Source organism: Rhinatrema bivittatum, chromosome 2, assembly GCF_901001135.1.
Source record: "Rhinatrema bivittatum chromosome 2, aRhiBiv1.1, whole genome shotgun sequence".
NCBI classification, from domain to species: Eukaryota; Metazoa; Chordata; class Amphibia; order Gymnophiona; family Rhinatrematidae; genus Rhinatrema; species Rhinatrema bivittatum.
Genome location: NC_042616.1, coordinates 485,685,539 through 485,710,802, shown reverse-complemented (window position 1 = coordinate 485,710,802; position 25,264 = coordinate 485,685,539). Strand labels below are relative to the sequence as shown.

Sequence of the window (25,264 nt, the reverse complement as noted above, 5' to 3'; positions counted from 1 at the left end):
CTCTGATCTCTGTTCTAAACTCACAGGACTGCCTCTCTAGTAGTAGCCAGAGCCCTGCTTTTAAAAGCTGACTAGAGGGATGATCATTTCAGACTCCTCTCCACTTTCATCCTGCACTAGCTAGCTGACTCTTGACACCCAAGGATTAATGGTAACAGAACAAAGAGTCTGTTACACTAACAGGCTGATACAGATACATTTGGACGCGCTAGCTTTACCCCTTATTCAGTGAGGGGTAATAGCACGTTGAAAATGTGTGTCCAACCCCCCCCCCCCCCCGAGACTAATAGCGCCCGCAACATTCAAATGCATGTTGCGGGCACTATTAGTTATTCCCGCGCGTTACAGAAAGTAAAATGTGCAGCCAAGCCACACATTTTACTTTAAGAAATTAGCACCTACCTAAAGATCGGCGTTACTTTCTGCCAGCGCCAGAGAAGTGCACAGAAAAGCAGTAAAAACTGCTTTTCTGTGCACCCTCTGACTTAATATCATGGCGATATTAAGTCAGAGGTCCCAAAAGTTAAAAAAAAGGTAAAAATAAAAAAATTTAAAAAATTTAAAATCAGCCCGCGGCTCGCGGGTTGAAAACCGGATGCTCAATTTTGCCAGCGACCGGTTTCCGAACCAGTGGCTGTTAGCGGGCTCAAGAACCGACGCCACCAAAATTGAGCGGCGGCTGTCAAACCCGCTGACAGCCACCGCTCCTGACCAAAAAAAGGTGCTAGGGTCGCGCTAGTGTCCCTAGTGCCTCTTTTTACCATGGGCCCTAATTTAAATATTTTGTTTTACTGTATCGCGCGCACAGGACACTGGCCTGTGTGCGCGCCGGGAGAGAGCCCGCTCCCCCTTGAACATTACTGTATCGGCCTGTAAAAGAGCTAGAGGGTAACAAGGCTTGAAAAAAAAACCAAAACAGACTTAGAGGTCCATATTCAAAAGCATTTAGCTCAAACTTTAGCCAGCTAAATGAATATTTGGGCTCATATCCGGCTAAATTCTAGGCATTCCAGGTGCTCAGATAGCACACATTGGGTTCAACTAACTTTGTACTAAGAAAGTTATGGTATTATAACACACGTTTATATGATACTTATTTAAACTTTTAGGATTGGGGTTTTTCAAGCTACATTAAGAGGCCAAAGTATTTAAACTGCATTATCATCTGGCATTAATATCTGTAAACAGTGTTTTGTTATGCATTATTGGCGTATGTCAATGAGATGCAAATGAGGCACATTATACTGCAGATGGTAAAGTATTTGCATTAAAGCATACACATTAATGAGGACAGTAACACAAAAACTTGACACTTTCCCAAGTCTTTGGTATTTAATGAACCTGCATTACATTTTTAGCGTGTTTTAATGTATGCACTTTTTTGCCATGCTAATAAGATAATGCACTTTTTTTCACATGCTTGCATTTCATTACCTCAGCATAGATTTAGTGTTTACACTAATACAAGCTAATTTATGCATGTTAGCCATTTGTAAAAGATAACACAGGTATTTAACGTGCACTGATACTTGCATTACTCATGAATACACTTTCATGCACTGGCCGCTAAATTAGAAAGATTTTAGGTTTATACCCATTTCCATTTCGTTGACTTTTTATAAGTATTACATTTCAGAAACCAATGTTGTTTCTAAACCAAATCTTTCTATGTTGTTTGTTTTTAATTCTAAAGAAAGCTTCAAAGGAAAGAAAAAAAAAAAAGCAAACATGGGTGCTACTACAACTTGTACTTGTGTATTTAAAACACATTAGCAATATTTTTTAATGAGTAAGATTCCGTCTCTCTCTTTCATGCTTCCATTTAATGGTGAACTAATTATCAGCCTTGAATCTGCTCTCTGGGATGACAGAAAAGTAAAGATGAGGATGCTGCTTTAGAATCTGTGTGTGTTTGAATATATTTTCACCAGCATTTGCCCAGTTGGCAACTATTTTTCCCACTGATTTTAATTTTGTGAAACCAGCAAGAAAGTATGCTGACATTTCTCAGCCTGATTTCAGGCTTTCTGAATCACAGGTGCGAGACAGCTTCGAACAGAGAGGCTCTTGGTGCTTTGACTTTCGACCGGCAGTAATGAGCACAGATATCATACCACTGAATATGAGAAAGAGGGGAATGCCTCGGTCTTTCATGCGGACACAGGACAGGAGGGAGCCGTTGAGGATGCCACTGTAGGAAAGTGTCGGTGTTGTTGGATAAGAAAAAGGAAAACTAAGGAAGGAGAAATTAGCAACTGTCAGGTGAAGAACATCTTGTAAAATCAGTCTGCCAACCTTCTGTATTTTAAGGCTGGTTTCCTACAGTGAAGATCTATAAGGGTCAATAGTCAGTTTGGGATTTAGCCGGGCAAATGGCGGGATTTAAAAATTCCCAAACTGGAAAAGTACTTAGCCGGATAACCTGGAGGCATTCTAGGGGGTATTGGAGGGGCAGAGTTAAGTTATTTGGCTAACTGTAAACATGACTAAGAGGAGGTCTAAAGATATCCAGGAACATGTTCCCAAATAACTTTCTTTAACTGGCTACATGAAAAAAAATAAATATATATATATATATAACTGGGTAAGAGGTAATCGTCTGTTTAAAAAAAAATTACTTTATAGTAGATTCTAACTGTTAAAATTTATTAGACCTTTATTCATTATCTTTGTTGTTTAAAATATTTTTTTTAAAAATGGTTTGTGATTGATCACATCAAACAAGATTTGAGAGGAGGCAATTGAGAGAAGTGGTTGTTCAGAAAAGAGCAGGAGTGGATTTTTAAGTTACTTTCAGAGGATCCCATTGGTCTCAATTCAAAGATCGAATGGAATAGTTTGTTACATTAAAATTAATACGCACAATAAATGGGAATTTATCAGTGAATTTAGAAAGGGGTTCTAATAAAGTTGATCTGTATTATGAGCAATTGTAATCGAAAAGGAGAAAAGCAGCCATTTTAGAGATTGGACAGGAATGGAACAACATATATAATGGCTAGACCAGAGCTTTCCAAAGTGTGTGTCGCAACACTTAGTGTGTCGCCTGCAGTGTGCCGGTGTGTTGCACAAGCCCGGTGCACGTGACGGGGCGGAGCACGTGGTATACCAAGGAGAGGTCAGGGGGAGCCAATGTGGCCACCGGTGGACCTCATCCCACTGGCGGCTGAATAGTGAAGTATCACTGTGCTGTGCCGGAGATACACAGCAGAAAGATCGGCAGGGCCGTGGTGGAGCTCATGTCACCACGTCCCGAAGAAAAAGGTCACATCTAAACGTGCAGGTGCTCCTCCTCCTTCTTGCCCACGCGGCCCCAGAAGAAAAATGTTGCCGGAGCCATGCGGGCAGGAAGGAGGAGGAGCATCAGCCACGTGCAGAAGAGGAGCAGCATTGTTGCAGTGGGCTGAGAAGAGGAGGAAGCCTGGTAGCAGGGCCGCCACAGCTGATCGGCCCGAGAAGATCAGGGCTGCCGTTGCCGTGGATCAGCCCGAGAAGATCAGGGCTGCCGCCGCCACGGATTGGCCCGAGAAGATCCGGGCCGCTGCAGAGCCCATCCTGCAGTGACCTGTGAAGAGGAGGCCCAGAGGTAAGAGAGAGGCTGAAGGCCCATAGTGTGTGTGTATGAGATGAGTTGAGAGATTGTGTGCGTGTATGAGATGAGTTGAGAGATTGTGTGTCTGTGAGAGTGAGTTGAGAGACTGTGTGTGTGTGGGAGTGAGGACCTGAATGTTTGCAGAGACAGCATGTGAGAGCCTGTGTGTGTGTGTGTGTGTGTGTGAGAGAGACAGCATGTGACAGTGAGAGCCTCTGTGTATGAATGATTGTATGAGAGAGAGCATGTAACAGTGAGAGCCTGTGCTTGAGCAAGACAGCATGTGGGAGTGAGAAAGAGCCTGGGGGTGTGATAGTCAGACAGCATATGCAAGAGAGAGACTGTGTATGAATGATTGTATGAGAGAAAGCATGTGAGAGTGAGAGCCTGTGTGTGTGTGTGAGAGAGAGAGAGAGAAAGCATGTGAGAATGAGAACCTGACTGTGTGTTTGAGGGAAGAAGATAGATGGAGAGAAAGAAATAGACAAAAAAAGACAATATGAAAGGAATTGGCAAAAAAATAAGAAAGGGAAGGTGGAACAAAAAAGCCTGTGACCAACCGATTAGAAAACTAAGATCAGTTAGCAAAGGTAAAAAAAAAAATTACTTTTTACTGATTGGCACATGTAATCTTTGGTAATGTGCAAGAGTAGCACTTTCTCTATGCGGATCTCACAATCTACGAGATCAACATGGAAGAAGTGGAAACCCACGGGGCATGCACAGAGGAGGCAGCAGAATGGGCTTCAGTGCCAGTAGCAGCAATCAGCGCCTCCCCAATAGCCACGTGGCATCAGTGACAGTGCAAGGTTGCTGGCAAAAGAAAGAGAGGGGGTCTGCCTTTAGTGTGTGCATGTGTATGAATGGTAGTCTGCCTGGGGGTGTATGTGTGTGAATGCATGGGTGCCTGCCTGAGGGTGTGTCTGTGTATGAGTATGAATGGGTGTGTTCCTGGAGTTTGTATGTGTGAGAATAGGTGCCTGCCTGTGTGTGTGGTGTATGTGTGTGTGAGAATGAATTGGTGCCTGCCTGGGGGTCTGTGTGTGTGAGAATGAATGTGTGCATGCCTGGGGGATGGTGAGGGAGTGTTGTGAAAATGAATGGGAGCCTGCCTGAGGGTCAGTTTCAGTATGTGAGAATGATTGGGAGCTTGCCTGGGTGTGTGTCTTTGTGTGTATGTGAGGGAGCCAGAGAGAGTGAGAGCAAGAGTGTGTATGAGAAAATCCAGGCTTGAACATGTTGATAGCCCGGGTGGCAACGGCAGCAGTGGAAGACTGTCCCTCTTGCTCGGTGAGGGAAAAGGGGGGAAGAGCAGCAGGAGACCAGTTGAGAAGCACTGCTTTGGAGGGAGGGTAGGAAGGCGGCATGAGAATGAAAGGAGCCTGCCACAGAGGAAAGCTGTAGGAGCTGGGAGGCAGGCATTCAGCCCGCGGTGAGGCAGCGGAAGGAAGTGTACTGGCTGCCTCCCGCCAGCAAAAACGCAAGCGGGGCAGGCGCAAATGGAAGCGGCGGGGCACAGGAAAAGTGCCGTGGGGAAAATTCAGAAGCAGCACTTAAGCGGAGGGCCTCGGGGGAGGCTTCTGCTCTCGGAGAAATGTCACATGACTGCTGTTGGTCGCTGCGACCAACACCTATCACGTTATTGGGAGACCGGCCCACTGGGGCATGCCCGAAGCCCCAATAGGCCAATCCGCCCCTGCCCGAGGTCCCCCAGGGAGAAGCCCGTGAGGACCCGAGCCACTGGGGCTTAGGAGAACCCTCCGGGTGGGGATGAACAAGTACCTGCGGCAGTGGGAAGAGATGAAACCGAAGTCCAGGAACAAGCCAAGGTCGGGAGTCAGAAATCAGATATCGGATGCCAAAACCAGGGACAGAAGCAGGAGCCGGAGTCGAAGAACGAAGCAAGGTCAGGAGCCAGGAATCAGAAGTCGGATGCCAAAACCAGGGATGGAAGCAGAAGCCAGAGTCGAAGAACAAAGCAAGGTCAGGAGCCAGGAATCAGACGTCAGGAACAAGCAGGAACCAGGAAGCAGGAAGCACAACTAGCTACTCCAAAGAGTCAACCTTGTTGCAAGGCACTGGTTAGCTGTGGCTGCTGGGTTTAAATAACCCAGCAGCGTCTGACGTCAGCAGGGAGGCGTCCTCTGTTTTCCTGCGCTGGTTCCTTTAAATAGAGAGCTCCTGCGCACCTGAGCGCCTAGGGGGCGGGGCCAGCAGCGGATCACTGGCAGCGTCTCCCTCGCAGGGGGGACGCCGCAGTAGGCCGCGTCTCAGGCCTGGGTGGCTGCGTGTTGGGTTCGGCAGGCCGGAGGGGGCTCCCGCGGACAGAGCGGACCGGGTGGTGAGTGGAGATCCCGGGGCATGACCCGGGATCGCAACAGTACCCCCCCTCCTACGCCCCCTTCCTGGAGGCCGGGATTTACCTGGCTGATCCACATGAAACTGGCGGAGAAAGCCTTTGTCCAAGATGTTGGCGGCTGGTTCCCAGGAATTCTCTTTGGGGCCGTAGCCCTCCCAGGAAAGGAGATACTCCCACTGACGACGGTGGAATCGGACATCCAGGACGTCTTTCAAGGTATATGTATCACCCTATTCGGCGGTAAAGGTGGTTGGTACCGGAGGCTTGGTCTGTAATGGAGAGAGGACACTGGCTTGAGCAAGGACACGTGGAACACATTATGGATCCTCAGGGTAGACGGCAATCGTAGCCGGTAGGACACTGCCCCAATACGTTCTGCCACAGTGAAGGGGCCGATATAGCGGGGTGCCAACTGCATGGAGGGGATGTGTAGCTGAATATTCTTGGTACTTAACCATATATTACTCCCTGGTTGGAAGAACGGTGCCGGTCGTTAGGACCTGTCAACATACTCTTTAGATTTGGCAGCTGTCCGACGAAGCTTTTCCTGGGTGGAGTGCTAGAGGTGGCGCAGTTGTTGGGCCGTAAGTTGTACTGCAGGAGACGGCACCATCAGAGGCAACGGTAATGGAGGTCTGGGAGTCTTCCCGTAGACCAATTGAAAAGGGGACCGGTTGGTTGCAGAGTGTTTATTGTGGTTATATGAAAACTCTACCCAGGGTAACAAGGCGACCCAATCATTTTGGAGATCTCTGATGAAGGCTCAGAGGAAGGCTTTTAGAGTTCGGTTGGTTCGTTCGGCTTGGCCGTTGTCCTGAGGGTGAAAGGCAGATCCAATTGTACTCCGAACTTCTTGCAAAGGGCCTTCCAATATTTCGCCGTAAACTGAGGACCACAGTCTGAAGCGATGTGCAAAGGAAGTCCGTGCGGTCGGAAGATATGCTTGGTAAAGAGATTGGCCAACTCGGGTGCTGTAGGTAGTTTAGCGAGAGGCACGAAGTGAGTCATCTTCGAGAATCGGTCGACCGTGACCCAGATCACGGTCTTCCCGTCAGAGGGTGGCAATTCCACGATAAAGTCTGTGGACATGTGGGTCCAGGGCTCAGTAGGTACGGGTAGCGGCTGAAGGAGATCCCAGGGACGGCCCTGCAAGGGTTTTTTTTTTAATTATTATTTATTTATTAAGTTTTTCATTACAAACAAAGATATCTTTGCTTAGATATCATATGAAAGTTTACAAAAAAGCAATATATTTTCCCCTCATTAACAACAACTGGAAATACAAAGACTTTCAAATTTTCAAAGTAATATTGGGGGGAGAGGAATGAAAACAGGAGTACAACTAAGAAATAATTAAAAAAAGAATAATGCCTCCCTTAATACCATATCTTAATTCATGCGCGAGAATATCTTTTAATTCGCGAGGGTAGCTACCCTGGCATTTAAGAATTCCTTAGATGCTCTGGGTTGTAGAAAACATAAACATTACCAGAGTATATTATCATGCATCTTGCAGGATATCTTAAAAGAAATTCAGCCCCAAGAGCACGAGCCTCTGGGCGCATTGTTAGGAAAACTTTCCTGCATGATTGCGTTACTCTGGATAAATCCGGAAATATACGGATTAGACCCCCCATATAGTTAACATTTATTGCCTTGAAGTAATATTTCATTATTAATTGTTATGAAACTCCTGCCCACGGGTTCCCCTGCGAGCAGGCACTCATCCCATGTTGCCTTTTGTTCTTCTGCTTCACCCGACATGGCACGGAGGCCGCTGTCGGGCCTGCCTGTGCGGCTGGAGCCACGGACTTGAGTTCACCACGCGGCCTGGAGGCCGCCCCTGGTGCTCAGCTTCACTGCGGCGGGAGCCGCGGACTTTTCAGCATCCTCTTCGCAGTCGGAGCCGCCCCCGACGTCCTCGTCACCTTCGCAGCCTGGAGGCCGCATCCCCGGGCTGGAGTAGCGGCAGGAGCCGCTCCTGGGGCCTCCTGCAGCGCCTGGAGCCGCTGCCGTCTTCGGGGCCTGCTTTCCCGGCCAGCCCTGCATCGTCGATGCTGTGCAGGCTGCTGTCCATGGTCCTGCACAGCCCTGCTTCCTGCTTCCTCTGGGTGTGCGGCCACGCCTCTTCACAGAATTTAAAGGGCCAGTCACAGGAAGTGTGCTGGCCCCACCTAGGGAGTGGACTTCCTGTTCCAGCCCTATAAAGGGCTGCTCCATCATTTCAGTCTTCGCCTTGCATCGGAGTTACTTCTCTCTGGAGGCTCCTGCCTGCCAGAGCTCTGTCAGGTCTTCTTCGTGGAGCTCCTCTTCGTTTCGTCTCGCCATGTCAAGTTATGTCTTCATGCTATGTCTTCGTGCCTGAGGTCTTCGTCCTGGTGATTGTCTCCTGGTGTTTCGCCTCCTGGTGTCCTGCCCTCTTTGGTGTTCACGTCTGTGCTCCTGAGCCTTCTGGTCCTGTCGGTCCTTCTCCCTTGGACGACATCTTTCCCGGGTTGGAGAGGCCTGCAGGTGGACTGGCGTCCTGAGCTCCTGAGCAGTCTAACCTCCGAGTTGAAACTGCTTGTTCTTTCATGCAGCCAGCATTTAAGTCAGAAAGCTGTTTTAGATCATTTTTAACTTGAAGCAATTCACTTGTTTGTCCTTCATTCTTTATCTTTACTTGATTTTCCAAGGCATACATTCTCAGGGAGAGATCATCCGTTTTTTGGGTATATTCATTAACCACCCTGGTCATCCCCACTATTAAGTCCCAAAGGGACTCCATTGTTATTACAACCGGTCTTATTACCTCCAGGGAGCATTTTGAACCTCCACTTGCTTCATTCTCTCCTTTTCCCGCCGATGGTATCTGCAGTTCTCTCCCGGCACTGTCTTTAGACGTCGCCAGGTTCTCCGGAGTCATGAGGGAGGAAGAAGGACGCTCCCAATCTGCTGAAATGCCGAGCCGCCCACCATGTTGAGTCGCTCCTGTGTCATCATCCGCCGGTGACTCAACCTGCTCGGCGGATCTTGGAGGGGTTATTCTTGGCTGATCTCGCGGCTCCGGTGGGGTCAATGATATCTCCCCCTGCTCCTGTCCTGCCTGCAGGGCTCATAACCCCAACTTGCTAAATGGATGTCGCGAACTGCAGAATCACTCGTTGGCCGGCAGGAAGTGAGGGCACAGATGGATGCACCCTCACTTTGCCTTTTCTTTTGTGAGGCATCAAATCTATCCAGGTAATATAAAAATATCCAAAGAAATATGGGAGTGTCCGGGTCTGCGACCGTTCAGGGAGCCATCTTGGTTCCTCTCCTAAGTTGCAAGTTTAATTGGGCCCCCCTGCAAGGGTTTCTGCTGGGTGCAGGTAGGACATGACTGGACGTAGAGCCGGACGTCTCTCTTAAGCTGTGGCTACCAGTAGAACTCAGTCAGAAGTTCTAGTGTCCGGGCAGTACCTCGGTGCCCTGCAGTCAGGGAATCGTGAGCCCAAGCTAACACCTTTCTCCGTGAATGAGCGGGCACCACTGTCTTACCCGCGGGGGCCACCTCGGATGTGGCTAAAAGAACTTTGGCTAGGTCCAGGATGTATTGAGGCGGGTCGATGGTATCGTAAGTCTCTGTTGTGCGGGAAAGGGCATCCGCTCAGATGTTCTTAGCTGCCGGTCTGTAGTGGAGGGAAAAATTGAGGGACCAGCGCGCCTGCTGTGGATTAAGGCGCTGGGCGCGGCACAGGTACTCTAGATTTTTATGGTCGGTGTAGACAACCACTGGGTGCTGGGCTCCCTCCAACCAATGGCACCATTCCTGGAAAGCTAGATTGATGGCCAGTAGTTCTTTGTCTCCTATGCCATAGTTTCTCTCTGCAGGGGAGAACTTGCATGAGAAATAGGAGCATGGAAGGGATTTACCACTCTTGGACAACTGGCTTAAGACGGCACGGACTGCCATGTCGGAGGCGTCAACCTCCACGATGAATTGGCATTGAGAGTCCAGGTGCCAGAGGCAGGTGTCTTGGAAGAAGGCGTTCTTCAGATCTTGAAAGGCTCATATGGCCATGGCCGACTAATTCTTAGCGTCTGCCCCCTTCCTCGTAAGGGCTGTCAGCGGGGCCACCATGCTGGAATAGTGGGGAATAAATTGCCGGAAGAAGTTGGCAAAGCCGAGGAACCGCTGCAGCGCCTTGACTCTCACAGGTTGAGGCCAATTCTTGATGGCGGCGACCTTCTCTGGGTCCATATGGAACCCTGTGGAGGATTCAATGTACCCCAGAAAGGGTAATGATTCCTGTTCAAATTGGCATTTCTCCAATTTGGCATAAAGCTGATTCTCTTGCAGTTTCTGAAGTACTTGATGGACATCTTGGCGATGTGCTTCCAAGTCCTTGGAGTATATTAATACGTCATCAAGGTAAACAATCACTGAGGTGTGCAGCATTTCCCTGAGTACCTCGTTCATGAGGTTCTGAAACACAGCTGAGGCATTGCAAAGGCCGAAGGGCATGACTAGATATTTGTAATGGCCATCTCTTGTGTTGAATGCGGTCTTCCACTCATCCCCGGGCTGAATTCTCACCAGATTATATGCCCCCCAGAGATCCAATTTCATGAAGACCTTGGCTCCTTGTAGCCGATCCAATAGTTCTGGGATCAAGGGTAGCGGGTAGCGGTCACGCCGCATAATGCTGTTCAGACCGCGGTAATCAATACAGGGTTGGATGGACCCATCCTTCTTACCTACAAAGAAGAACCCGGCTCCGGCTGGGGAGTTGGATGGTCTGATAAACCCTCGGTCCAAGTTTTCTTTGATATAGGCGGACATGGCCTGGGTCTCCGGGAGTGATAGTAGGTAGACCCTTCCTCGAGGTGGCGAGGTACCGGGGATCAGGTTCATCGCACAATCGAAGGGCCGGTGCTCGGGGAGCAGCTTGGCCTTCTCTTTCGAGAATACGTCTCGGAAGGCGTGGTACTGGGGTGGTAGCGCTAGTGGTGTTGTCAAGAGGGTATCAGTGGTCAAGGCCAGGCAGACAGACATTCATTAAAGCAGGTTGGCCCCCAGGACATAATCTGGAGGGATTCTCAACTGATCACGGGAGAGTGCTTACGAAGCCATGGCAGGCCTAACACGACTGGATGTATGGATTTCTCCAGGATGAGGAACGAGATCTCCTCTAGGTGTAGGAGACTGGTGCAGAGCGTTAGTGGCTGAGTACGAGTGTAAATGGTTCCTGGAAGTGGGGTCCCCTGAATCGAAGAGGGGGTTTCTGAGGTTGGACCCCAAGCTGGAGTTGCTCTACCAGGTCCCGGAGGATAAAGTTCCCCCCGGCTCTAGAGTCCACCAGGGCTAGGGTGTCGAAGTTCCCGTCCGGGAGAATCAAGGTTACTGGAACAGTACATGGGGAGGCAGAGGTGGTGTTACCTAGAGTTAACTCCCCGACTGACTCTAGGTCCGAGCGTTTCCCTGATGCTCGTGACAGCGGGCAAGGAAATGCCCTTGCCCCCACAATAAAAACACAGGCCCTGGGCCCGGCGCCTTCTCCTTTCCTCTTGGGAAATCAGACTCCGGTCCAACTGCATGGATTCTGCATCGTGTAGCCCCGGGGAGGCCGGAGGAGAATGCCTGGTTTGGGGAGGCATGGTTCTGGAGCCCCCGAGTTCTCGAGTGGGTCTCCTCTCCCAGAACCGGCGTTGGATGCGGCGGTCTACGCGGCCAGCCAGGTCAATAAGATCATTCAAGTTGTCCGGGAGATCCCTGGCCACCAACTCAACCTGAAGTTGTGGAGAGAGCCCCTCCAGGAATATGCCATGCAGGCTATCGCTTCTCCAGTTCAGCTTGGCAGCCAGGGTCTGAAACTCTACGGTGTACTCTGCCAAGGGACGGTTACCCTGCCGTAGCTGGAGTAATTCAGATGTGGCCGTGGGTCCACGGGAGGGCTCGTCAAAGATCTGTCGGAAAGAAGTGACGAACTGAACTAAGTTGGCTAAGTGAGAATCCTGGTGCTCCCATAGGGAAGAGGCCCAAGCCAATGGCCTCCCATCCAAGGGGGATATAATGTAGCTCGTTTTGATCTGGTGAGTGGGAAACTGCGCTGGTAATAGGTTGAAGTGGATATAACATTGGTTCAAGAATCCGTGACACATTTTCGCGTCCCCTGAGTACCGTGAAGGTGTTGGCATCTCTATGGGCGCAGACGGCCCTGCATTAGGGATGGCTACCGGTACAGGGGAACCGGAAGCGGCGGCTCCTTCCACCCAGTCCGCTAACCTCTGCACAGTTGCCACCAGTGACTTGAGGCAAGTTTGCTGCTGTTGCAACCTCTGTGCAATTCCCGGGATGGCTTTCAAGGTCGAGAGGTCCGCCGGGTCCATGGCCTTGTAAACTGTTATGTTCGTGGACCCTTGGGCCGGCTGAGACTGCAGGTGTCGTGCTGTGGATACCCACAGTGGGCGTCGCAGCCGGGAGGTGGCACTGAGGAGAGACTTCAATGATGGCTTCACCACTGGAAGCCCAAGGTCCCCCCAGGAGGAGCCCATAGGGACCTGAGCCTCTTAAGAACATAAGAACATAAGAAAATGCCATACTGGGTCAGACCAAGGGTCCATCAAGCCCAGCATCCTGTTTCCAACAGTGGCCAATCCAGGTCATAAGAACCTGGCAAGTACCCAAAAACTAAGTCTATTCCATGTTACTGTTGCTAATGGCAGTGGCTATTCTCCAAGTGAACTTAATAGCAGGTAATGGACTTCTCCTCCAAGAACTTATCCAATCCTTTTTTAAACACAGCTATACTAACTGCACTGACCACATCCCCTGGTAACAAATTCCAGAGTTTAATTGTGCGTTGAGTAAAAAATAACTTTCTCCGATTAGTTTTAAATGTGCCCCATGCTAACTTCATGGAGTGCCCCCTAGTCTTTCTACTATCCGAAAGAGTAAATAACCGATTCACATCTACCCGTTCTAGACCTCTCATGATTTTAAACACCTCTATCATATCCCCCCTCAGTCGTCTCTTCTCCAAGCTGAAAAGTCCTAACCTCTTTAGTCTTTCCTCGTAGGGAAGCTGTTCCATTCCCCTTATCATTTTGGTAGCCCTTCTCTGTACCTTCTCCATCGCAATTATATCTTTTTTGAGATGCGGCGACCAGAACTGTACACAGTATTCAAGGTGTGGTCTCACCATGGAGCGATACAGAGGCATTATGACATTTTCCGTTTTATTCACCATTCCCTTTCTAATAATTCCCAACATTCTGTTTGCTTTTTTGACTGCCGCAGCACACTGAACCGACGATTTCAATGTGTTATCCACTATGACACCTAGATCTCTTTCTTGGGTTGTAGCATCTAATATGGAACCTAACATTGTGTAATTATAGCATGGGTTATTTTTCCCTATATGCATTACCTTGCACTTATCCACATTAAATTTCATCTGCCATTTTGATGCCCAATTTTCCAGCCTCACAAGGTCTTCCTGCAATTTATCACAATCTGCTTGTGCTTTAACTACTCTGAACAATTTTGTGTCATCTGCAAATTTGATTATCTCACTCGTCGTATTTCTTTCCAGATCATTTATAAATATATTGAAAAGTAAGGGTCCCAATACAGATCCCTGAGGCACTCCACTGTCCACTCCCTTCCACTGAGAAAATTGTCCATTTAATCCTACTCTCTGTTTCCTGTCTTTTAGCCAGTTTGCAATCCACGAAAGGACATCGCCACCTATCCCATGACTTTTTACTTTTCCTAGAAGCCTCTCATGAGGAACTTTGTCAAACGCCTTCTGAAAATCCAAGTATACTATATCTACCGGTTCACCTTTATCCACATGTTTATTAACTCCTTCAAAAAAGTGAAGCAGATTTGTGAGGCAAGACTTGCCTTGGGAAAAGCCATGCTGACTTTGTTCCATTAAACCATGTCTTTCTATATGTTCTATGATTTTGATGTTTAGATCACTTTCCACTATTTTTCCTGGCACTGAAGTGAGGCTAACCGGTCTGTAGTTTCCCGGATAACCCCTGGAGCCCTTTTTAAATATTGGGGTTACATTTGCTATCTTCCAGTCTTCAGGTACAATGGATGATTTTAGTGATAAGTTACAAATTTTTACTAATAGGTCTGAAATTTCATTTTTTAGTTCCTTCAGAACTCTGGGGTGTATACCATCCGGTCCAGGTGTTTTACTACTCTTCAGTTTGTCAATCAGGCCTACCACATCTTCTAGGTTCACCGTGATTTGATTCAGTCCATCTGAACCTTTACCCATGAAAACCTTCTCCATTACGGGTACCTCCCCAACATCCTCTTCAGTAAACACCGAAGCAAAGAAATCATTTAATCTTTCCGCGATGGCCTTATCTTCTCTAAGTGCCCCTTTAACCCCTCGATCATCTAACGGTCCAACTGACTCCCTCACAGGCTTTCTGCTTCGGATATATTTAAAAAAGTTTTTACTGTGAGTTTTTGCCTCTACTGCCAACTTCTTTTCAAATTCTCTCTTAGCCTGTCTTATCAATGTTTTACATCTTGGCCTTAGGTGGATCCTATGTAACCAAGGATCAGAAGAGCAGCCTGCTGAGGTAATCCAATGATGAGATGGCACCCAGGGGTCAGGAGAGACTTCACCCTTGGAAGTCCGTGGTCCCCCCGGAGGAGCCAGTGAGGACCTGAGCCGCTAGGGCTTAGGAGAACCCTCCGGGTGGGGATGAACAAGTACCTGTGGCAGTAGGAAGAGACGAAACCGAAGTCCAGGAACAAGCCAAGGTCGGGAGCCAGAAGTCAGATATCGGATGCCAAAACCAGGGACGGAAGCAGGAGCCAGAGTCGAAGAACGAAGCAAGGTCAGGAGCCAGGAATCAGATGTCAGGAACAAGCAGGAACCGGGAAGCAGGAAGCACAACTAGCTACTCCGAAGAGTCAACCTCGTTGCAAGGCAGCGTCTGTCGTCAGCAGGGAGGCGTCCTCTGTTTTCCCGCGCTGGCCCCTTTAAATAGAGAGCCCCTGCGTACGCGAGTGCCTAGGGGGCGGGGCCAGCAGCGATCACCAGCGGCGTCTCCCTTGCAGGGGGGACACCGTAGTAGGCCGCGTCTCAGGCCTGGGCGGACGTGTCTTGGGTTCGGCGGGCTGGAGGGGGCTCCCGCGGACAGAGCGGACCGGGTGGTGAGTGGAAATCCCAGGGCACGACCCTGGATCACAACACCTATATGGTATTAGGCCTATTGTAATGTATGTTAAGTGTTCGCTTGATCCTCAAAAAGCCACGAGGACATGAAATTACAATATAATAAATTTTACATACCAGACCAGAACTAACTGCCAGCACTTAAACAGTAACAACCTTACTGTGAAGAACCATCCCTGAAAACCCTCCTTAATCAGTGCTGGACCAGGCATCTAGCTTAGTCCATCTTAAAAAGTATAAGGCAATCAGTAGCTATAAGGGCACAGCCCTGACAGCAGGAGCCCTAGAGGAAGGCAGGCAGGCCCCAGGGACTCCAGGAGAAGGCAGCTCCTTTGTTATAACCTGTCATAACCATGAATAAGAAGAGAAAGGCAGCCCTTCTTACTCATGGTTAGCTGACCTGCTTCTAGTGAAAAGACTGTGAATGTGAATGTTTTAACTTGAAGTTGTGTTGCTGAGAGTAAACAGACTGTTGGCAATTTCTGCACTGTAAATAAAGCACTTATAAATTCGGTCTGCTTGTGCTATCTTACACCTACCTATGAAAACATAACACTGCAAATATTTCATCGGGTCCTGAAACACCAATACATTTGCTTTTATGAAAACAAAATAATATAAGTTGTTATAGATTCCTACACAGAAACTATATGCTAGCAGAATACTTCATCTTGGTACACATGCAGAACACAGACAAACTCTCAACAAATACTGAATAAAGAGACATAAAATGTAAATGGAAACATGCAGACAAGATCTGAACTGGACACTGCAACAAGCCAGACTTTGTATGCAGTGCAGCAATAAAAAAGAACAGAAATCTTACCATTCCTCATAAAACACCAAACAATAAAATCAAGAAATATAAATAACAGTAAAATAAAACCAATAAAAATAAATATTTTAGAACAGCTGATGAATAAACATCTAATAATTAAAAATTCAAATACAGTTTTTTAAACATTTTCCAAATACAAATTCAAAATTGCAGACACATCAAACACCAATGATTACAACTAATAAGGAAAAGAATCCTCAGCTCTCTAGGTGCTTTGAGATTATCATGGATTAGAGGTGGTGGAGGTATTGCACACAAACGTTCTCCTCTCTCATATACAATACTCTCACACACACATGCTCTCTCTCACTCATACATGCTCAGATCTGCAGACATGTTCTCTCTTACACACACTGTCTTTCATACATGCTCACTCATACTCATCTCATATGCTCAATCACACACACACATTCTTTTACTCACACATGCTCAATCACACTCAAACATACTCTCTCTCACTCACATACACATCTGCCTTTCACATATGCTCTCACTCTCTCACACAAACATCTTTTTACAGACATGCTTTCTCTCTCACCAATTCCTCTTCCAAGCCTCTGCAGGTGGGAAAAAAAGGAGAGTTCATTGTTGCCAGCCCCAAAACTCTAGGCAGCTGCCTAGGGCAACTAGTGCTTCCACTCGCCTGGCTAGAGGCTGCCGGGAGCAGTATGAGAGTACCTTAATCCCAGCAGCCAAAGGGGTATAAGAGGGTACCAGGTGGGTGAGAGGGGAAGGGTTGGTCTGGGAGGAGTGGGTAGGCGGGATGGTTAAGGGTAGTAACCGCCACACCAGCAAGTTACTTCCATGCCATTTGTTTTCCCAGACCATAAAATCCAATGTCCTTGTTGGTTGCTGTCTGAATCTAATTCCCCTTTTCCTCTTTTCCCCCTGACGTAAAAGCAGAAAGCAATAATGGAGTTGCATCAACAATATGAATGCCTATTGGTTAAGGCTAGTAATAAGAGTTTGCAAGAGTCCACAATCTTACAAGCTACTCATTGTTCTGGAGATGTAACTAACTTTCTAATCACACAGAACAGTATTCAGAATCAGAAGAAAGATTGAACTTAGAGAATGACTTCTATGAGAAACAGTGCTCATGCTAAAACAAGCAATGCAAATTTGCCAAGCAACAGAAAGTACTCAGACACTGAGAGAGTTTATAAAGCAAGATGAAAATGTAGGACCTATAGATAACATTTCATGAAATGAATGGACTCTTAAGAAAAAAAAATAATTAATTACAATTCTGGAGGTAGATTATGATATATTTTCAAGCAACAAGGAAAAAGGTATTCTATTGCATGAGCTTTCAAGACCTCATATAAGAAGAGGAGGTCTGTGAGGTTTGAAAACTCATATATTACAACATCATCTTGAAATGTCGAACAAATCTACCAGGCCTCCAGATCTAACCAGAAGCAATATGGTTTCTGAAAATCTGCATTTAAAATCAAACAAACTGGAAAATAGTTGAACCATACCTTTTCTAAAGGAACCAACTTTTTCAGATGCAAGCTTTTGAGGCTTACTTAAGCCTCTTTCTCAGACAGTCCTAGACATCTTGGATAGAGATGGAATCCAGCTTAATTCATTTCCTGCTAGGCACAAACATATTGTAGTTAGCCGAATACTCAGGGGGTAGGCAGTGGGCATAACTGGGTGAGCTACTTATTCGGCTAACTTGGCCTGGATTCATCATTCTATCGCAGAATGATGAATCCTGCGAAAACAGGGGGCGGGGAGGCAAAGGGAGGGCGAGCCTGAGAAAACCGGCAGCCTTCACACCACCACAGTGTCTTCACTGCCGACTTTCGTACCAAATAGCGCCACCGTGAAAGGTGGTGTTATTCGGCGTGCTACTGGTGACGATAAGGTTACTAACCTTATCACTGCCAGCGAAGACATCGCCGAGTTTGCCCCCTCGCCGCCCCAACTCCTCCCCTCGCCGCCCCGACTCCGCCCCCAGCATGCTATCACTAGTTGGCTAAGTAGCAATATTCAGTCATCTGGTTTAATTAACCTGATAAACAGGTCTAAAGTTATCCAGATAAGCTTATCCGGCTAACTTTAATATTGTGCTGCTGAATATCCCGTGCTGCTGAATATCCTGTGTAAGTTAGCCGGATAAGTCTTATCCGGCTAACTTATATAGATGGCTATATTTAAATATTGGCACCTCTTTGTTCTGACTTGTAACTTGTAGAGAACTGTGCTGGGGGCTAGGCTCACCCAGGATGGCCTTTCTTTTGAGATGGCCCTAAAGGGGCTTTCTCCTTTAAGGGGAAAGGCCTGAGAAACAAAGAAGTATTTCCCTTCAAGAGGCGACTACCAGGGAACATTTCCTGAGCTCCACAGACAGAAGAGAGTTGGCATTCTCAAAGTCAACATGGAGACTTTAAAGGGTGTGAGCCAGGAACTCTGGGAACCGTCTTTTGTGATTCTTGAGGTTCTGGCCATGTAATCTTCTTTCCCCAATCTAACCCTGCCCCTCAAACTGCCCAGAATTTGAGTGGCTAAATTTAGCTGCTGATTTAAACTAGGAGGCTAAATTTAACTGCTCGGTGGGGTACGTTTTCAAAGTCTTTGATCAACCAATTAATTCCTTATTTAGCCAGTTAAATGATTTTCAAAATTTGCCTGGAATGTCCATGATTAAAATAAGTTAATTAATTACTATTGATGATCTTGTAGTCTTGAATAGAAATAAACCAGTGAGGTACAGTTTGAGAGACAGTCTGGCTCATCTAATATTCAATGACAGAAAAGATAGGGACCAGCTGGTTTCCAATGTTATCGCATGAAAAGAACTAGCTGTAAAGTACCACAAGTTATATGGATGATATTATAAGTTTATAGTAAAAACCAATCTTTATTCTACTAATGGTTAGAAATTTCAAAGAATATTTATTATGGAGACGTAAACCTCAGAACTGGTAAACCAAGTAGTTTTACAATGTTTTTTGAACCAGTAAACTCAATCATAGGTTTCTATATGTCTCCCTTTTTTGTTTTTCATAAAAATAATTTCACTTCTTGGCGTGATGAAATTTGATGTTCTAACGAATATTTCAAAATCAATAATGAATTCTCATTTTGATGAAACTTTTCTCATGACGTGTGAGTGAAAAACTTTTGAAGAGAATAGACTCTTTGATGATACGTCTATTTCTTTGGCAGAGTTAATCTGCTTACTGATAACATGGTCAGCGTATTTACCGCTTAATACTTCACTTAATAAGTGTATATTTCAACAAAAAAGCTTCTCCGCTTGCTCACATCATCTTTTTTTAGAAATAATATCCATATTCACTTGTGTGTTAAGAGCCCAAAATTGGTATAGTTGATTGAAAGGACAAGATAAATTTATGATTTCTTTGCCCTGCAAAGTATAGCACTTATCTTTAAGACTTGTTGCGATTTTTGACACTTGAACAAGTCTGTGCTTAGAATCCCCGCCAACGTCAACGTTTCGCATACGCTTCTTCAGGGCGGATTCTACAAAATAACATGATAATACAAACATTAGTGTTTTTAAAACCGAATAATTTTATCATCTTTGTATGCAGTTGTACTCACGATACGGTCTGTGACTTGTAACACGCGGGCTTCTAACTGCCGATCGCCTCGGCTAAGCTCATTTTATAGTACTCCAGCGTTTTGAATAGTGACCAATCACGTCGTTCATTTTGAACGTACTTCACGTCACCACGTAACTTTGTTGCGGGGTTTTTTAAAGCACCTCACGTCCCCTGACATTTTCCGTTTTATTCATCATTCCTTTTCTAATAATTCCCAACATTCTGTTTGCTTTTTTGACTGCCGCAGCACACTGCACCGACGATTTCAATGTGTTATCCACTATGACACCTAGATCAGATTAACTCTGCCAAAGAAATAGACGTATCATCAAAGAGTCTATTTTCTTCAAAAGTTTTTCACTCACACGTCATGAGAAAAGTTTCATCTAATATTCATACAGATATTTTTGATATAACTTGGGGAGGTAATTTTCTTTTTTTGTTTCTGTATTTTTATTTTTTTTTGCCAAGAAGATTGTTTAGTAATGTGAACATTTCCAACACTGCTTATCCTTCTCTAACTTTTAAGATGAGCAATGGAATAAACCAAGACCGTTCATTTTTTTTCCTTTTTGAAGGGTGGTATTTGGCTCTATACATTCAGTTGCATTTGCAGTCAACTTTTGTGTCACATGGTACTTGACAGAATATGGTGAGACCAGGAGATCTGTTTTGCAGAGTGGCATCAATGTCTCCTCAAATAAAGTTAGTATGCCACAGGCCTCAAAAAGGTCTATATTTTAGTGCAGTTTCTCAAATGGGGCCATCAACAGGTCTTTTTTGTTGATGAAGGACTTGGCTACAGTTAACTTAATGTTAGAAAAACTTGTCAGTGTAGCCACCAAAATATGTACTGTGAGAACTTCTGCTCTAGTGACGCTGCTACTCCTGAACAGTGCCCCTTTGGCCAACCTACAGAAGATGCAGATTCTACTACAGCAAGCCAGCAATGTTAGCTTTTTTGGCTATAGAAAGCATACTTCTGGGTCTTTTTCTTACTTCTTCAAAGCAATCTTTTCATCCACTTATAAGTCACAATGTTATTTAAATATTCATTTTTTTAAAAAGTGAAATTCTATTTAATTCATGGCCAGAATATTGTTCAGAAAAACTGAGGGGGTAATGAGGTGAGGCCAGATTGCAAAGTTAGCCGGATAAATATATCCGGCTAACTTTGGAGGGATATTCAGTGGTGCAGGCGGCGCACTATTAAATAATATAGCCAATTATCTTTGGGACTACTCTACGGCATGACCAGAGTTAGCCAGAGACGTTATCTGGCTAACTCTGAAAATCCAAGTTAATGGACAATTTAGGATAATTTAAGTCCACCCCAGAAAGCCCCTATATAATTCGGATAAATTTTAAATTGATAATAATTTAGCCAGATAAAAGAGGGAAGTTGTTGTGCTGGAGGTGCACCCTTGGCCTGGTGCAGGATTAGTATGGCCCTCTGGTCAGACCCAGAGAGCACCTGCCACTAGGAGGTGGAGCACACAAGGAGACAGAGGCTAGCTGGAGCTTCGCCAATAACAGTCCGGGGTTTCCGCAGGTTGAGCCCTTGGGTACCTGGACTGCCTGGACTTAGGTGGGCCTCCGGTGATCTCCCAGAGAGGTATCGGAGAGGTGTGTCCACCACAAGCAAGGGTGCGCGGCTGATGCAGAGTGAGTGGACTAGACCAGAACTGGAAGCTCCGGAGACCTCGGGAAGGCAACAGTTCAGAGAGGTCCTCCGGATGAGACAGGCAGCGCCTGCAGGTCCAGCCATGTGGAAGCCGCCGTTGTTATCCAAGTGCGTAGGCCCGATAGTCACCGGGGCCGGAAGAGAGTGTCCGAGTGAAACACAAGTGTCAAAGCCAGAATATCAGTCCAAGAGAGGTCAGCCAAAGCGGGGGTCAATACCAGAGTAAGTCCGTGCATAGTCGTGGCATAGTTCCAGGCGGCAGACAAAAGGGTAGTCAGGCAGGCAGTGGTCAGTTCCAGGCGGCAGGCAGAAGAATGGTCAGGCAGGCAGAGGTCAGTACCAAGAAGTCAGTCCGGATAGGTACTTCCTGAGAAGGACACGGGAGTGGGAGAGACTGGAACTGGAGACACTGGAACTGGAGACACTGGAACACGAAGGCAAACTCACTACACTAACGGTGTCGACCCGATTGCCAAGGCAGGGATCAGGGGTTTGAGCCCTTCCTTATATATGGAAGGCTGATGACGTCATCGGGGCATGCCTCCGGGTGGTTTCCCGTGCTGGGCCCTTTAAGTATGGTGAGGTTGGCCGTGCGCGCGTCTAGGGGCAGGGCCGAGCCGGCCGAGGACGCGGAGCCCCAACAGGAGCTCCACTGTGAGGCCTGTAGGGACGGAGATGCCGAGGGAGGCTGCAGTGAGCGACAGGGAAGCCGGAGGTTAGCGGCAGTGGGCAAGCCTGCGCTAGTGGACGGTAATGCCAGGTGAACAGGCCCGGTCGCGGCACTCACGCGGCCGGGCCGCACATCAAAAGTATTGAAAAGTCAGCATTTAGCCGGTTCACTGGTGAGTTATATGGCTAAATGCCACTGAATATTGACCCCTTAGGTAATAGTAATAAAATATGCAGCATTTCATCCAAACGCCTTTCTAGTCAATGTGCATAATATATGATTTAACAATGCTTCAGCTATAGACAGCCTAGAAAATGAATTAACCTTTCTCTGGCTTTCTCCGAAGCACTCAAGAAGTAGCAATAGACCTTCTATCTAGAGGTATATAAATACAAGAAATTAGAGATACATTTGGCTCATGAAACTTTAAATAGAACTCCTATTTCCATTATATTGACCTGCTCATTTAGGAGTGTCACTCCTAAAAACTAGTCAAGAAATGTATGCAGTCTGATAAAAAGGCTTCACCTCATTTCGTTGTTTGTTAAGCTTTATTTACATGCCTTATTTTGGTGTAACTGAAGGTACAACTCAGTTAATAAGAACCCATTGTAATGTCGGAGCTTTCTTTGGGACCACGGAATTCACAGTAGCAAAATCACAGCTAGTCAGACCTGAGTGCTTTTTTTACAGAACAAATGTAAAGTGGGCAGTGGCTATCCAGAAATTTAATTCCAAAGAAAGGTATGTGAGAATTTACAATACCTCTGGGTCTTTTGTAACGTGTGTGAAAGGTAATTATGTGGCTGCTTTTCTTCGCATGTCCAGACAGGTCAGGAAACTGGCACATTTCCATGACTGACAGCAGCAGACACAAAAAACAAAATGCCCCCGTGTGCAAGCGTAGGTGATCAGAGTAGTATCTACTCTTGTACTGAAGCACTTGCTTCTGAGTAAGTTATATATTTTCCCGCGATTGGAAAAATTGAAAAACGTAACTGAGGCTCCGCACCAGACATCTCACTGACTGCAATGCCACTGAGGAAGGAGCTGAGAATCAGCAGCGCAGCCCCCCTCTGCAACCAATTTTGCAGTGGGAGCAAGAGAAATGTGTGGCAGGCTGGGTCAGCAAGAGTTCAGCCATTTCTGCAGCAGAACGCATGCAGAGAACTATCTGACGGCACTAATAACTTTTATTACCTTTAACATGTACTCACTTAAGCCAAACAGGTGAAAGTGATTTGTGCCAGGGTCCTATGAGCCCAGAGGCTGGGAACAAAATGGAGGTTTGTAGGACGGGGGCCCAAGCTTCTCCTGGTTCCCATCCCAGTATGAAGTCTGTGAGAAATTCAATTTTGAGAGCGCAGCCTTTTCAACTCTGAGGCAGGCTTAGCCGGCTGAATCAAAACCAGATGTACTTATCGTGGCTAAAGATAACAAATAGCACTTGAGACCCTGTCAGAGGCGGACCACCGGAGCAAAGGCTAGGAAACTCACTTGACTCCTGAAACCCTAGCGCATTGTATATTAATGCTCGCCCTAGCTCTGCAGTCAAGTCTTTTTTTTTTTGCACATTGAAGGACATTGTAATAGTGTATACTGGCCAATTGAGACTGTTTAAGTGAAACTGCAACGCTCTTGCCCTTTCTTCTTTGTTCCCCTGCTTCCACACCCCTGGAGATGCCAGAAACAGGCCTTTTCAAGTGTGCCCTTAGCAGGGGATAGTTTATTTTGGCGAGAGGAGCAGGTGCCTTCCCAGCTATGAAAAAAAACAAGAGTTGTCAGCAGCGAGCTGAGATCTTGGGTGGCCAGCTTCACGCTTTCACTTCCCCGTGTCAGCTGATACTACATGTCTACCACCCACGTACAATAAAAGATTCCAGCGGGGCTCAGCATCATGTTTAAAAAAAAAAAAAATGCCTTCAATGCGCCACCCTCCCTCCGTTTCTCGGCCTGTAACAGTCAAGGCTTTTGGGATTGTGAAGCACGTGCTTGCTTTTTTAAAAACAGCAAGGTATCTTTCGATAAACATGGGACTGCTAACATTAACTTCCTGGAGATGATTTAAAAAAAAAAAAAAACAAAACAGGCTGTGTAAACTATCCAGAGGGAAGCGGAGCGTACACATTGCAGTGGAATGTGTCAGTGAGCATGCTTGCAGGGTTCATCAAACTGCCCCCTCTGGACATATTTTTACCATGTTTTATCTACATGTGTAGGGCGGCACTGAACTAGCAGCGCATTTGCAAAATCTCTTCCATTTCATTGAGAATGAATTAACACTGCAGCAAAGAGAAGGCAAAGCTGGCATAAAATAGCTTACATCCATAACACATGTATAACTCCCTAGCAGGGTAGGAAGAAATAGGAGAGGTAAGTTTCCCCTGTGCAGTGCCATATGCGATACTTTGGTTTTAATATTACCTCCACTGTTTCTTTTGTGGGGAATTGAAAAGGAGAATGTGTAGCAATGATTAACTATACGATATGCTTCTTCGGCGGTAAGAGATAAAGGTTGGTACCTTTTTAAATTAAAATGAAAAATAAAGAGATCTTTGACTAAGACCTTGTTTCCATTAATAACAATCACACACAAAGGAATTTTCTGAATGTCATTGAATATGAAATAATAATGAAATAATTTAAATGACAGTTGTGCTTTTGATTTTCAGAAAGAAAAAATATCCATTTAAGTCAAGCCTCACAGCAGTGCACTCAAAGGGCATTAATATGTAAGTATTTTTTTTTCCCTCTTCCATATACTTTTCTTTGACTTCTAACTTTTTTCTCTCAGGTTTCTAACCTCCATATTATATCTTATACTAACTATTTCTTCTTTTTGTAGGTTTTCAAAACTATCAGATAAAGCATGGACATAGAAAAGCAGTAGAAAGTAAATATCTCACGCTCTAAACAAAGAACTCAGTTCTTAAATTTTTCTATTATGTTTTTAAGAAGCGTAGGTCTTCCGAACGTTCTCTTTCAGGTAAGTATACAATTTTGTTACTTTATTAGGGTACATACTACTACATGTTTTGTCTGTGGTCAGACACTACTGTTAATTGTTACTACACAAAATGTGAAAATTATTTCTGGCCAGAAATGCAGGTAAATGTTGTGAGTATACAGCTCACAGTTCATCAGTGGAGAATTGTTGTTGGGCTTTGCTTAAATCTATTTTGTCTGATCTTCGCTTCCTCTACAGTCCCTCTCTGGCAGTAATGAAATTCTACCACTCTAACTTGAAGAAATCAAGAAGAGTAAACTATCTATTCTCTCGCATCCCCCTCACCCATACATTAAATATCAGTATGTGCCCCTCACTTTCTCGTGATACTGTAGTGCTAACTGGTGTAAAAATAAAGAA

At 46.0% G+C, this 25,264-nt stretch overlaps 1 long non-coding RNA gene across 1 annotated transcript in view; it reads left to right on the top strand.

The window, feature by feature from the left end:
* LOC115086178 overlaps positions 1-25,264 on the top strand; it is a 71,374-nt gene that overhangs the window by 17,910 nt on the left and 28,200 nt on the right. Inside the window, exons 2-3 of the long non-coding RNA XR_003855129.1 lie at positions 24,570-24,629; positions 24,743-24,883. This is a non-coding gene — a long non-coding RNA (uncharacterized LOC115086178). The remainder of the gene's footprint in view (positions 1-24,569; positions 24,630-24,742; positions 24,884-25,264) is intronic.